General features: G+C 39.7%; 2 long non-coding RNA genes across 6 annotated transcripts; one reads left to right on the plus strand and one right to left on the minus strand.

The window, feature by feature from the left end:
* Positions 1-8,486: 8,486 nt before the first annotated feature.
* LOC126866992 (uncharacterized) lies at positions 8,487-10,667 on the plus strand. 5 transcript variants are annotated; one of them, XR_007690113.1, is made up of 3 exons: positions 8,487-9,278; positions 9,463-9,706; positions 10,054-10,667. It is a non-coding gene; the product is annotated as an uncharacterized LOC126866992 (long non-coding RNA). The 5 variants fall into 5 exon arrangements; XR_007690111.1 differs by having other exon boundaries at positions 9,480-9,706; XR_007690115.1 differs by having other exon boundaries at positions 8,487-9,233.
* LOC126866993 (uncharacterized) lies at positions 10,035-10,897 on the minus strand. The gene is made up of 2 exons (XR_007690116.1): positions 10,750-10,897; positions 10,035-10,533 (listed from the first exon to the last, which is right to left on the minus strand). It is a non-coding gene; the product is annotated as an uncharacterized LOC126866993 (long non-coding RNA).
* Positions 10,898-15,054: the final 4,157 nt, after the last annotated feature.

The following is a 15,054-nucleotide window of genomic DNA, read 5'->3' on the forward strand; positions in this document are numbered from 1 at the left end:
AGGTTCGCCGTATTGGAATCCTCAAACGACGCCATGGAAATCGTAGAACCGCCACCAAACCAACATTCACAGAGAATCCCCCCTCCCCCACCAATATTTGTAGACGACGTCATTGACATACAAACAATGACCAAGTCCCTAGAGAGAAATATCAGCAAGGAGGAATATAACCTTAAGATAAGCAACAACAAGGTGAAAATACTACCGACGAACCCAGAAGCTTACAGAAAACTCACCAAGACACTCAGGACCCTGAACGCCAACTTCCACACCTACCAACTCAAACAGGAAAGGCCTTTCCGGGTGGTCCTACGAAACATACACCACTCAGCAGACATAGACGAACTAAAATACGAACTCTCAAAACTTGGCCACGAAGTCATCAACGTAAGTAACATAAGGCATAGAGTCTCGAAAGACCCGTTATCCTTATTCTTCCTAGACATTAAACAAAAACCGAATAATAAGGAAATATACAGCGTCAGTCGCTTAATGAACGCGATAGTAAAGATCGAACCACCGCTCGTGAAAAAAGAAATAGTGCAGTGCAAAAGGTGCCAAAGGTACGGTCATACGCAGAAATACTGCAACCATACTTTCCGCTGCGTTAAATGCGCAGGCTCTCAGTCCACTGACCAGTGCGCCAAATCACCGGAAACCCCAGCGAAATGCATCCACTGCCAAGGGGACCACCCTGCCAACTACAAAGGCTGCCCAGCATATAAAACACTATACTCGAACAGGTACCCTAAGCTCAGAGCAAAAGAGGTATCCAACCAAACACCCAGCCCGCCGAAATTCACGACTACCCCAACCCCCTCAACCAACCAAACACCCAGTCCTACCAATTTCATCTCCACCTCAACCTCCTATGCCCAAGCAGTACAAGGCATCCAAAATAACCCGAACAGCCAAAGGAACCTTCCCCAAAACAGTGTCCCCAACCCACCAAACGCAGACAACTCCTCAAGGCTCGAAAAGCTAATAGAGAAACAATCGGAGCAAATAAATCACTTGCTATCGCTACTAACACTCATCGTGGAAAAATTAGCACGCCCCGACTCAAAATAAAACCAAGGCGCATAGCTCTCTGGAACGCCAACGGTCTAGCGCAACACAAACGTGAACTAGAACTCTTCTTAAAACACCAGCAAATCGACGTAATGCTCGTATCGGAAACCCACTTCACCGATAAGAGCTACCTGAAAATAAATGGTTACAAATTCTACCATACCCAACACCCCAGCGGAAAGGCCCACGGTGGCACCGGAATAATAATCAAAGCAAGTATTAAGCACTACGAACTCCCACCATTCCAGAAAGACTACCTCCAAGCAACAAACGTAGCAATAGAAGACTGTCATGGCTCAATCACCACCTCAGCAGTATACTGCCCTCCCAGACACTCCATCGCCAAAGAAGACTTTGATAACTTCCTGGACACCCTGGGCAACAGATTCATAGTTGGAGGAGACTATAACGCCAAGCACATCCAATGGGGCAGCAGACTGGTTACAGCAAGAGGCAAAAACCTCTTAAACAGCATAATAAACAACAACCTCAACTACCTCACCACATACGAACCCACATACTGGCCCACTGACACCAACAAAATACCCGACCTTCTCGACTTCTTCATAACTAAAAATATCCCATCAAGACACGTCCAGATCAACTCCTCGGCCGATCTCTCCTCTGATCATTCTCCCGTGATAGCAACAGTCAGTTCAACAATCATCGAGAGTACACCTAATGGCTCCATTCACAACCAACACACCAACTGGCAGCTCTTCAGAGAAGTCTTTACACACTCAACCTCAGCCTTCACCCCACTAAAAACAAAGGAAGATATCGAAGCAGCCACGGAATACTTAAACACGAGCATAATAAACGCAATCCGCCTCTCCACACCGACAAAGCCAACCAACAGCAAACAAGAATATCCACAATTCATACTAAAAAAAATAGCAGAAAAACGTAGACTAAGAAGAGTATGGCAGACCCACAGAACACCGGAGGACAAACGAAAACTTAACAACGCAACTAGAAAGCTAACCAGAACCTTAACCAACTATAAAAACGACTGTTTCCATAAATACCTCGCCAGCTTATCGCCCACAGCCGATACCAACTACTCACTATGGAAGGCCTCCAGGAAACTCACACGCCCCCCACAAATAATCCCACCTATCCGCCGTCCGCAAGGTGGATGGGCGCGAAGCCCTATAGAAAAAGCCGACCTGTTTGCAAAACACTTGTCAAAAGTATTCAAACCCCATTCCCCCCAAGCCGCCGCGGACGTTACTGAATACCTACACACCCCCTTCCAAATGTCCCCTCCTATCGAACCCTTCTCCTCTGCTGAGACTATAGAAACAATCAGTCGCCTTAACCCCAAGAAAGCAGCAGGACACGACCTAATAGGCAATAGAGCAATCAAGGAACTTCCCACAAAAGGGATAGCACTCATCACATCGATTTTTAATGCTATCCTTCGCCTGGAACACTATCCTAAGGCTTGGAAAATCTCATTGATTACCCTCATCCCTAAACCCGGTAAACCGATACACGAAACCTGCTCCTATCGCCCAATCAGTCTTTTACCTACCCTGTTCAAACTATTCGAGAAGATGCTCACGAACCGACTCCTTCCAATCCTAGAGAACTTGAAAACACTCCCAGATCACCAATTCGGCTTCCGAAAACATCATTCTACAGTAGAGCAAATCCACCGCTTAACTCATACGATCAGTCAATCACTCGAAAAGAAAAAATATTGCTCAGCGGTTTTCCTAGACATCCAACAGGCATTCGATAAAGTATGGCATGAAGGGCTACTATACAAACTTAAAAAGATCCTACCCCACCCCTACTTCTCCATCCTAAAATCATACCTAACCAATAGACAATTCATGGTTAAATACCTAGACGCCACTTCCGCAACATTCCCAATAGAAGCCGGCATACCCCAAGGTAGTGTCCTCGGACCCCTACTGTACTCCATCTACACTGCCGACCTACCTATATCAAACGACATAACAATAGCGACATTTGCAGACGACACAACGCTATTAGCTTCCCACGCAGACCCGGTAATAGCCTCATCCACTCTCCAGCGAAGTCTCGACTCCATGGAAAAGTGGTTTCACAAATGGGGCTTCAAAGTCAACGAAAAGAAATCCTCACATGTAACCTTCACGCTCCGAAAACAAACCTGCCCCCAGGTCACCATCAACAATGCAACAGTTCCTAGCAGGGACACAGTCCGATACCTGGGCATGACCCTGGACAGGCGACTAACGTGGAAGACACACATCTCAGATAAAAGGAAGCAACTAAAGGACAAACTAAAAAAACTCTACTGGCTCACGGGCCGACGCTCCAAACTAAATTTACAGAATAAAATTACCCTCTACAAGACCGTAATAAAACCTGTCTGGACCTACGGAATCCAACTATGGGGAACAGCAAGCAACTCCAACATCGAAATACTCCAACGCTTTCAATCGAAAACGCTAAGATCCCTAATTGACGCACCTTGGTATGTAACCAATGAAACAATACACCGCGACCTCAAGATACCCACCGTCAAAGAGGAAATAGCAAAATATAGCAACAGATACAGCAAAAGAATCAACAAACACCGAAACCCCCTAATCACTGGACTACTCGATACGACGGACCAGATTCGCAGGCTGAAGAGGCACTACCCGCTAGACCTAAACGTTAGATTCATTTAATTATCCAAATCAAGCATATGCACTTACTTATAATACTCATAGATTATAAATTATATCTATCTATAATAAGTATTAACTTATTGTAAATAAACAGCCATGTCACTGCGCCACGCCAGAAAAATTACTGAAAATTCTCAACGCGAGAATTGATTGTAATTTCAACAAATAAATAAAAAAAAAAAAAAAAAAAACCTCCGAGGCAACATCACACGTGGCTAAGCCCGCTCTCGAGGCCGCATGCCGCCACAACCACATTTCTCGGAAAACACATACAACCACTCCAGACCTCCGTTAGATAAAACATCCATCCCGTGACCGTGGCTACGTTCAGCGACCGATTGTCACCTCGAACCCAATCTCGCTTATTACAAATCTTAAGCAATTACAACTATAATAAAATCTAGGCTAAGGTACTAGAGGATGTTCCCAAAATTTCCAAGGAAAGGCTTCGGCTTTCCTTTCATCTCCGACATATATATGTCGGAGATGAAAGAACACCGGAGCCTTTGGAATTTTGGATAATCCCGCAACATTGTAACCTAGAGTCTACTATAGCTGTAATTGAACAATTGTAGTTATTCAACCCGATTGTAATTATTCGAGAATTGTGATAATGAGCTTGGGTTCGAGGCGACAGTCAGTCGCCGAACGTAGCCGCTGTCACGGGATGAACGCTTTGCCTAACAAAGGTATGGAGTAATTCTATAGCTCTCCTTAAAAGAAATATTCGTGGCGACACGCGACAGTAAACATTCCAACGGTTTCTGTCCTGTGGCTCGCCACACGCAGACCCTATTCTTCGAGTAAGATGATTGCCAGATGTCGATGCGTCTCCGCAGTACATGTTCGGCTAGCCCGAGGGCCCGTTATAAATCTTAAGGTTTAGTTAACTGAAGTCCTTCAAACAGACAAACAGTCTTTGTCCCAACTACGGGAAGATAGGGAAGACATATTTTTCAACGAGCGGCGTCTCCCACTAGCAACTTTCCCTCGAGGGCGGCTAGCATCCTTTTCTAACCACCGATATGGAGATTAACCAATTAGCAGCAACACTTTCTGAACGAAGGCTTTTCTCGACGAATCCGATGATCTCGTATCCGTAGGCACACCCCGTTATAGTTTTCCTGTGTGGCATCATCGGGACGGGAAAGGCATTCTCGCTCGCGATCTCATCGATCCAAGAGTAACGCCTTCGCGATCAGTGATTATTCTCAGACTTAGATTTTCCGAGTACGTTCATCTATCATCCCGTCGACCGCGGATTCGTTATTGAACCTAGGATCATTGTCATTAGTATCTCGAGCACCTAACTACCGCGGTTACTTGTCCGGTTCTATAATAATCGTATTTGCACTAGTCAATGTCTTCTCTATTGCATAACGACAACGTGTAACCCAAACGAAGATTCGTTTCACGCCCCTAACCCTAATTCTAATGTAAACCCGACATATATATACATATATATATACATATACATATATATACATATATATACATATATATGTCGGGTTTACATTAGAATTAGGGTTAGGGGCGTGAAACGAATCTTCGTTTGGGTTACACGTTGTCGTTATGCAATGGAGAAGACATTGACTAGTGCAAATACGATTATTATAGAACCGGACAAGTAACCGCGGTAGTTAGGTGCTCGAGATACTAATGACAATGATCCTAGGTTCAATAACGAATCCGCGGTCGACGGGATGACAACAGAACGTACTCACAAAGTCTAAGTCTGAGAGAATAATCACTGATCGCGAAGGCGTTACTCTTGGATCGATGAGATCGCGGGCGAGAATGCCTTTTCCGTCCCGATGATGCCACACAGGAAAACTATAACGGGGTGTGTCTAGGGATACGAGATCATCGGATTCGTCGAGAAAAGCCTTCGTTCAGAAAGTGTTGCTGCTAATTGGTTAATCTCCATATCGGTGGTTAGAAAAGGATGCTAGCCGCCCTCGAGGGAAAGTTGCTAGTGGGAGACGCCGCTCGTTGAAAAATATGTCTCCCCTATCTTCCCGTAGTTGGGACAAAGACTGTTTGTCTGTTTGAAGGACTTTAGTTAACTAAACCTTAAGATTTATAACGGGCCCTCGGGCTAGCCGAACATGTACTGCGGAGACGCATCGACATCTGGCAATCATCTTACTCGAAGAATAGGGTCTGCACGTGGCGAGCCACGGGACAGAAACCGTTGGAATGCCTACTGTCACGTGTCGCCACAAATCTTTCTTTTAAGGAGAGCTATAGAATTACTTCATACCTCTGTCAGGCAAAGCGTTCATCCCGTGACCGCGGCTACGTTCGGCGACTGACTGTCGCCTCGAGCCCAAGCTCATTATCACAATTCTCGAATAATTACAATCGGGTTGAATAACTACAATTGTTCAGTTACAGCTATAGTAGACTCTAGGTTACAATGTTGCGGGGTTATCCAAAATTCCAAAGGCTCCGGTGTTCTTTCATCTCCGACATATATATATATATATATATATATATATATATATATATATATATATATATATATATATATATATATTAGCGTTGCTGGATTGGATAGGAATGTGAGATTTTTCGTTGTTTTATATAAATTTATTTTTACGTTCGACTTCTTCTTCTCTTTTAATTTCACTGTAATAGTTTGCCGTTAGAACCGAAACTCAATTCATTTACCACGATGGATTCCGTTACCACGATTTTCTTGCCTTTTGAGTTTAATAATCGAGGATGATTCTAACGATCCTCTCTGTGTGGGACTCGTGTGATTTCGCAAGCCTTGCCCAAAGACGGGTAATATTTTATCAACAGTGGGAGGAGGAATGCGAAGATCGATGGGTGTCTTCGATAATCGAAAAACCGTTTGCACAAGCCAACACAGCGAACGATCCTTTGGTTAAATTTTCGAAGGGAACTTGTTCTGCTATTTCTCTCTTACAATCGCATGCAACGATGGCAAGAATATCGGTTATTAGCAATGCCGGTATTGCTCTTAATTTTCGATTGACCCCGACGATGTATTTAATGGTCCTCTCTGTGCGGGACTTGTGTGATTTCGCAAGTCTTGCCTAAAGACGGGCAATATTTTGCCAACAATGGGAGGAGGAATGCGAAGATTAGTGGGTGTTTCAGTAGCTGAAAACTCCGTTCGCACAAGCCGACACAGCGGACAACTCCTTTGTTTAAAGTTTAAACAATGATTCTATCTTCAAAACCGTTCACGAAAATAAAACGAGATTGATAATAGGAAGTTCTAATTCGATTCTCGAGGGCAACGAAATTATCAGAGAAGAGGGAAATTCTCAAAATTAATTTTCTTACCTTGAGGAGTAGGCGCTGTCTGGCGCCATTACCTCAGCTGCTCCGGTGGTCGTCGAAGATTTTGCTCGGTTTATTACTTGAACTCGAATATAGTTTACTATCAACTTTTACTTTATTTATCTATTTCGATACAGACTGAACAATTTACTAACCGGATTAATACCGCAATTACAATGCGCGTTTCTGTCTAAGCGATGAAATGAGGATTTCAAAGTTAAAATCTTTCTTTTACTTAGTCGCGGTTCTCTTTTCTTGACCGAAAAACTAAAGACCCCGAAGCGCAAAATACTATACAAAATTTCTAAAGATGAGCGCAATAACGAACGTAGTAACGAAATAATTAACAAAGAGTGAACAAAATAATTATAAACCGTAATACGAAGATCGCAATAATAATGAACAAAGAATAATGTAATAAGAATATTCACCAGGATGATAATGATAATCGATAATTGGTGAGTATAATAACGATAATGTTAGTGAGTGAGCAACGTAATAAGAATGTTCACCGAAATAATAAATGATAATTGAGCGTAATAATGTTCACCAGAATAATAATGTTAATCGCTAAATGATAATTATCGTTGTAGTTGGTGCTCTACGTTGCTTTGCTTATTTATAATGCCATCCCCACGGGGTGGTGGTCCGCTGGAGGTACGCTTAGGATTGTTTTTGCGGTTTTGATGTTTTCCCTTTCTTGTTGTTTCCCTAGGTTTCGGTGATCGACGTTCGAACAATGTTTGCGGAGGCATTTCCATCAGAGGTTCCTTATTATTATTATTTTTTTCCTTTTAAACGTCTTTTGTTTTTATGTATGATATATATATATATTTTTTTTTAAATGTGATATCTATTTTATGTTTGTTAAATATATGTATTTTAATTCTATATTTCCCCCCTTTTTAATTAATTGTATATATATACATATATATTCTTTACATTTGTAGTTGTACAGATTTTATTAAAGAAAAGTGTTAACAATGTGTTTTCATGATTTATTTCTCGCGCCTGACTTCCATTAATCCTTAATATTCCTGTCGCCGTGACGCGTGTAAATCCAACATGGCTGCTCATAAATGTCATCAGTAAAGTTTTTAGTGACGGGTCTTTAGTTTTGTTTAATATCGAAGTAATTTTCCGTCTGCCGCTCGTTTTCCTTATTCTACCGCAATTAAACATTTATTTATTAATATTGCTTTAAAGTGACAAAGTATTGTTCGTATGAATAAACGTATATATATATATATATATTTATGTTGTGTGTCATTTTAATATGGCTAATGTTTTGTAATTCTTCGATTGCGTTATTCATTGTTTTGAGTAGTTTATTTTATAGAGTATTCGATAATATAAAACATACGCGCGCGCGCGCGCGCACGCACGCACGCGCACACACACACACACACACACACACACACACACACACATTAATTATTTATTTATCTTTCACCGGAATGTAGGCTAGTTTTAAGTATGTATCTTAGATTATCGGTTTGATAGAATTCGCACACATATATATATTTCTGACACTGTAACCTTCATTTCTTTAATAATACAATATTGTATGCTTTATGTATTCGTTAAACTATTAGTTTTTGACATCATGTATACTTATATTTCATAAATTGATAATATTGTATTTATAGCATAGTATTGGAAGCACTGTCTCTAATATTTATTAGGTTATTACATGTTCGGCATATATGTTTATACTTATATGTAACTCTCCAAATTGATTGATTGAAATATATATATATATATATATATATTCCTGGCGTTTCAATTATTTTCCCCTTTTGTAGTTATTCTTATTTTCTGGTTTATTTAGAATTGTTTGTATTATGTATTTTGTTTATTGGTTGGATTTATTAGTCGCCCTCGTTTTGTTAATCCTTCCTTTCGTTTCGTGGTGCCGCGTGTTCGTTTGTGCATTCAAATCCTTATTCGCGTGTTTTGTATAGAATGGTTTTCTTGTTCTTGTTACGGCGCGTGCGGAGCGCGGGACGTGACACCCTCGCCCTTGGAGTTCAAATTTCCATAGGAAATTTGACTGATGGTATCTTTTAGTTCGCTCAAGGCGGACGCAGGTGTCGTTGGTAGTTGAATTACTACCGGTGTTATCGATATCTCTTGAGGTTGTGCTGTTTGATCATCGATATTTCGTCTTCTTTTGAGGTATAGTAGCGGGTGGGTGACTGGGCCGCATATTGCTCCATATTCGTAAGTTTCGCGTAACTGGTATCCGTGTGCGGCTATATCTATTATCGTCTTGATTAGTTTAAATATTGTGAGTATTCCAAATATAGCTGCACTGACAGTTCCAAATTCCATAAAACCAGTCCGTAAACTTGATACGGTGGTTTTCGCTATTGTCGTTAATGTGGTTTTTGTCCATCATTCCCAGGATGTTTACTGTTCCAGGGACGATTGTTTTTCCTGCTGCTCCTCTGGCCAATGTGTTCACGACTGCAGATTTTTCTGCCAGGAACATGACGTGGTCCCGTAGTGCATCGAGGTCTTTTGGGTATATATTCCGCTCGTGGCCAACGACGATGGTGCTGAATATCGCCACGTTTGGCGCACGTCCGGGCGGAGTTCCTGTGGTGCGATTCCTTTGCCAAACGGGTAGTTCCGAGTAGCATTTTGTTGTATGTCTTACTTTTACTTGTACCGGAATGCATTTGACTATACGGACCGCTTTTCCTGCGATCAAAGCCATGTGTCCTGGGTTTTGGTTGTGGTGCATGCAAATTCGTCGGGCGGTAAGTTTGCCAAGCTTAAAGCGTTCTCTATTAGTTTCTTCTGTGTGTTGTGTCTTCGTATCAGTAAGTCATGGTATAATGTTGTCATTTGTCGTTTTACTTTCGAGTTTATCAGAAATAAGAATAACCTTTTATCATTATTAATATATGTATATATATAGAAAAGAAAAATTTTTATATTTATATGTACTATTATATTTTTTTTTTATTGTTAAAACCCTGTTTTATTTTAGTTTTTACGTGCATGTTATCAGTAAAAATAAATATCATGAATGCTACTTGAGTTATAATTATATACATATATGCATACGTACTGGTAAGTAGTATAGATGAGATTTGTTTTATTGTTATACATATATAAGTATATGTTATCAATAGGAATAAATATTACAAATGTACCTTGTCTTCGAGTATATATATATATGTGCGTGCAATGGTAAATATGACGGCTTATTTTTATGAGTCACTTGCATTATCAATGGAAGTGAATGTTATAAATATCGCCTACTTTACAACATGCGTGTATATATATATTGGTGAACATAAGTGAAAATTATATGCATAGTTATAAATGTTGTTTGTTTACAGGCGGATAGCATCAGTACTTTGTTTCGTGAGTGGCGTACCAATACTTTACAGTTCCACTGTGCGGATTGCTATTCATGTTCTTCCGTCCGTCGTTCAGAGAATGGTTGATGAGTTCGCCATCAGTTCTGTACACACATATAAAAATAGTTAATATATATATATATATATATATCGTTTATATAATTTTCTTTTGGATCTGTTCCCTTGTACGAATACTGTATCCCTGTATATAATATAATATATATATAATATGTTATAATTATGTTAATTGTTATTTATTATATATATTTTCCTTAACTCTCTCCCCTTTTCTCGTTTTTTTTTTTTTTTTTTATTAGTACCTAACATTGCTATTATGATGCTGTATTATATTGCATTAGTTGTTATTTGTATGTGCGCGCGACGAATTTTTCAACATGGTCGCTCGCGTGTCTCTTTGGTATGGCGTTGGTTTAATGCCAACAGTAACGTGTTGTTGAAATAACTAATTAATTGTTAGTCACTATAGTTTTATTTAGTAGTGTTTGTAATATTGTTTTGTGTTTCATGATATTGTGTGTGTCAATACCGTGTGCTACTTTAACGTGATAGCATGGATTGTATTGTTACCCAATTTCAATAGTCATTGTTTTGATTATACGTGACTTGCATTTATGTAAGTCTCGTTTAATTTAGTTAATGTTTTGTGTATTGTGTTACCAGTTATTTCGTGTAGCATAACTTTATTCTTTTGCACCGAGTTCAGTCATGTCTTGTCGTTAATATTTAGTTAGTCTATCTTGATTAATTCCTAACCCATTTCTGTGTTTATTGACCTTTCCTTATTTTCCCTATTAATTTATTGTTGCATGTACTTGCTATTTGTTATTATTTTATGTATGATATGAATTAGTTCCCTTATTAGTGATTAAAATTTATTTGTTAGATTAACATTGTCTGTAATTCTTCGGATTCTACTCATTCGATGCTGCGTCACTTACCTGGATCATTCCCACAACGTCATCCAATTCTTCGATATGCCTCGGATACTTACTGCGGTTGCCTTCAATCGTCTTATATCTGTGGCTATAAAGGTACTGTTTAGTTCATTTAATTTAATATGTGTATAATGCATTGTGTGTGTGGCCGCTATTGTGCATTACAAAATCCGCTTCTGCATGTTAGATATAATAATATAACAATACTACGTAGATTAATACATAATAAAATATTCTTTTACTCCGGTTATATTTATTACTAACTTTCAATTAATCTATCTTAATTATTTTTAACCACTTTCTATATTTATTGGCTATTTTATTTCTTCTTGTTAATCCGCGAAATCCATGCATGTACACTTCCTTGTACGGTGATTGATTGTTTGCGAGGTGCGTTGCACTTTCGTTGTTGTTGAACTAACACGTTTTATATTCAAACAGTAATTGGAGCATTTGTAATAAACTTCTTTTCTTTTCCAAGTCTTCGCTACCTGTGTTGTTCGACGAACAGTACCACGCCTCCACAGCACCGTTGTAACATTTAGCGATGCTGCTCTTTGCTTTAAGGCAATTGAAGTTAATTCGTTCGTTTATTTTCAGCTGGTGCATGGTGTTCCGCAAGCAGGGAGCCATAACCTATTTTGCACGTAGACCTTCTTGTATGATGATTACTTGTTTACAAGGTAACTTTCACTTTCCCTCTTTTAATTATTTAATGTGTGTGTGTGTGTGTGTGTGTGCGTGTGTGCGTGTGTGCGTGTGCGTGTGCGTGTGTGCGTGTGCGTGTGCGTGTGCGCGTGCGCGTGCGCGTGTGCGTGTGCGCGCGTGCGCGTGTGCGTGTGCGCGTGCGCGTGTGCGTGTGCGCGTGCGCGTGTGTGCGTGTGCGTGTGCGTGTGCGCGTGTGCGTGTGTGCGTGTGTGCGTGTGTGCGTGTGTGCGTGTGCGTGTGCGTGTGCGTGTGCGTGTGCGTGTGTGCGTGTGTGCGTGTGCGTGTGCGTGTGCGTGTGTGCGTGTGCGTGTGCGTGTGCGTGTGTGTGTGTGTGTGTGTGTGTGTGTGTGTGTGTGCGGATGTTTTATATTATCGAACACTCTATAAAATAAACTACTCAAAACAATAAATAACGCTATCGAAGAATTACAAAACATTAGTCATATTAAAATGACACACAACATATATATATATATATATGTATATTCACACAAACAATACTATTGTCACTTTAAACAATATTAATAAATAAATGTTCTAATTGCGGTAGAATAAGGAAACACGTGCGACAGACGGAAAATTACTTCGATATCAAACAAAACTAAAGACCCGCCACTATAACTTTACTGATGACATTCATGAGCAGCCATGTTAGATTTACACGTGCGCATCGGAACAATAACACGCGTTATGGCGACAGGAATCTTAGGGATTAATGGAAAACAGGCGCGAGAAACAAATCATGAAAACACATTGTTAACAATTTTGTTTAATAGATTCTATGAGCAACTACACTGTCAAATACAAATGTAAATATATATATAATTAATTAAAAAGGGGGGAAATATAAAATTAAATATATTTAACAAACATAAAATAGATAACACATTTAAAATATATATATATATATATACATCGTACATAAAAAAAATACATCTAAAAATAATAATAATAAGGAACCTCTGATGGAAATGCCTCCGCAAACATTGTCCGAACGTCGATCACCGAAGCCTAGGGGAACAACAAAAAAGGGAAAAACATTAAAATCGCAAAAACAACCATAATATGCGAATATCCAAACTTACGAAAAATAACTCAAAGAAGGAGGTCCTTGTTGTGGGAGAGCAGCGAAGTTGCGCGTGTTGCCCGAGCGAGCATCGAAGTGATAATGATGCTGCGGCCGCCAGCCTTTGCACGCGCCGAAGAAACACCGGTAATTCCCACGGTACAGCACGTGGAAGTTTCTCGCGGAAAGGACTAGATCAGCATGGAATGCTTCGAGCCTCCTAGACGCTAGCTCAGCAGAAGCACAGGACTGATAGGAACTAAGTCGACGTATGGAACCCGCATTTTCTCACGTACGATTTCAAGAAATCCAAACTGCAACATCCCGATTCCCACGGAAGCATACCCCCAGTGGACCACCACCCCGTGGGGGATGGCATTATAAATAAGCGTAGCAACATAGAGCAGAGCACTCATTATTATATTGTGCTCATTATTGTGATCTTTGTTATTTTAATTTATACTCATTTCTATCGTGCTTGTTATTACTTTCATATAGCATTTACTGTATTAATCAGATTAGTAAATTGTAAGGCGTGTATCTAGACAAGATAAATAAAGAAAATTGGAAATTAACTATATTCAAGTTCAAGTAAAAAAAAACCCAGAAGTAAAACACCAACGATCACCGGAGCAGGCGAAGTAATGGCACCCGACAGCACTTTTGTCCTCAAGGTAAGAAAATTAATTTTGAAAATTCCTTCTTCTCTGATAATTTCGTTGCACTCGAGAATCAAACTAGAACTTCCTATCATCGATCTCGTTTTATTTCCGTGAAGGGTTTTGAAGATAGAATCATTGTTTAAACTTTAAACAAACGTAAAAATAAATTTATATAAAACAACGAAAAATCTCACATTCCTATCCAATCCAGCAACGCTAAAATATATATATCCAGCTAATAAAATATATATATATAGGTAATAATCTAAGCAACTCTACATTCAAATAAAAATCCGTTCAACGAGGACAAATATTTATTGTACCCAGCTTTAATCCTCTCCCGTGCCAGTCTCCCTGCACATAGCAGGTTAGCCGAAAAGTGGAATTCGTTTACCAGTTGCATTAAGCGTCAGTTAACGCTACCCATTAAACGTAAAAAAATAATAATAAAAATAAAATATTTTGAAATAGTCCTTAGACTATTTCTGGTGGCAGCAACTACCGTATTAATTAGAAATTTAATCAGTATTACATACACAATAATATCATTTCAATTTATTTCCCTTCCGATTAAATTCAAACTCAAACGAAAAAAAAAATTTCAGTAAAATTTAAATTTAAAATTTGATCGATTTAAACAAACAAATTGATACGTAACATTTAGAGTAGAAAATTTTTGGTGGCAGCGGTGGGATGCGCTTCACGGAGAATTAAAGTTGGTTTAAACGGTTCGATACGCTCCATAGAAGATTAAAGTTGTCACGCTTGTCAATAAAATATATATTTAAGAAACAATGGCGACTGTAGTGGAATCGTTGAACGAAGAAATGGTTTTGACATTGTCGGAAAAGCTTAAAGCATGGGATGCGAACTTTCGCGATATGAGTGCAAAACTCGCCGAACTACAAAGCGGCTTATTCGAACTTAAAACAAAACAGGAACCTAAAACACCCGTATCGCCGCCGACAATGCAACAAGAGACGGTCCAGTCGAGTGGACATACCCAGCCAATTAAGCTAAAAGACGCGATCGAATCGGTGCCAGTGTTTGACGGATATCGACCATCGGTATTCCACTTTTTAAGAGCTTGTGAGTGCGCGCGAAATATGATTCCCAGATATCAAGAACCTCAATTAGTAAAATTGTTAGTAAATAAGCTTCGTGGACACGCGTTCCTCGCCATCGAAGACACGGAATTAATGAGTTTAAACGATTTCGGAAACAAATTAAAGG

This window comes from Bombus huntii, chromosome 6 (assembly GCF_024542735.1).
Source record: "Bombus huntii isolate Logan2020A chromosome 6, iyBomHunt1.1, whole genome shotgun sequence".
NCBI lineage: Eukaryota > Metazoa > Arthropoda > Insecta > Hymenoptera > Apidae > Bombus > Bombus huntii.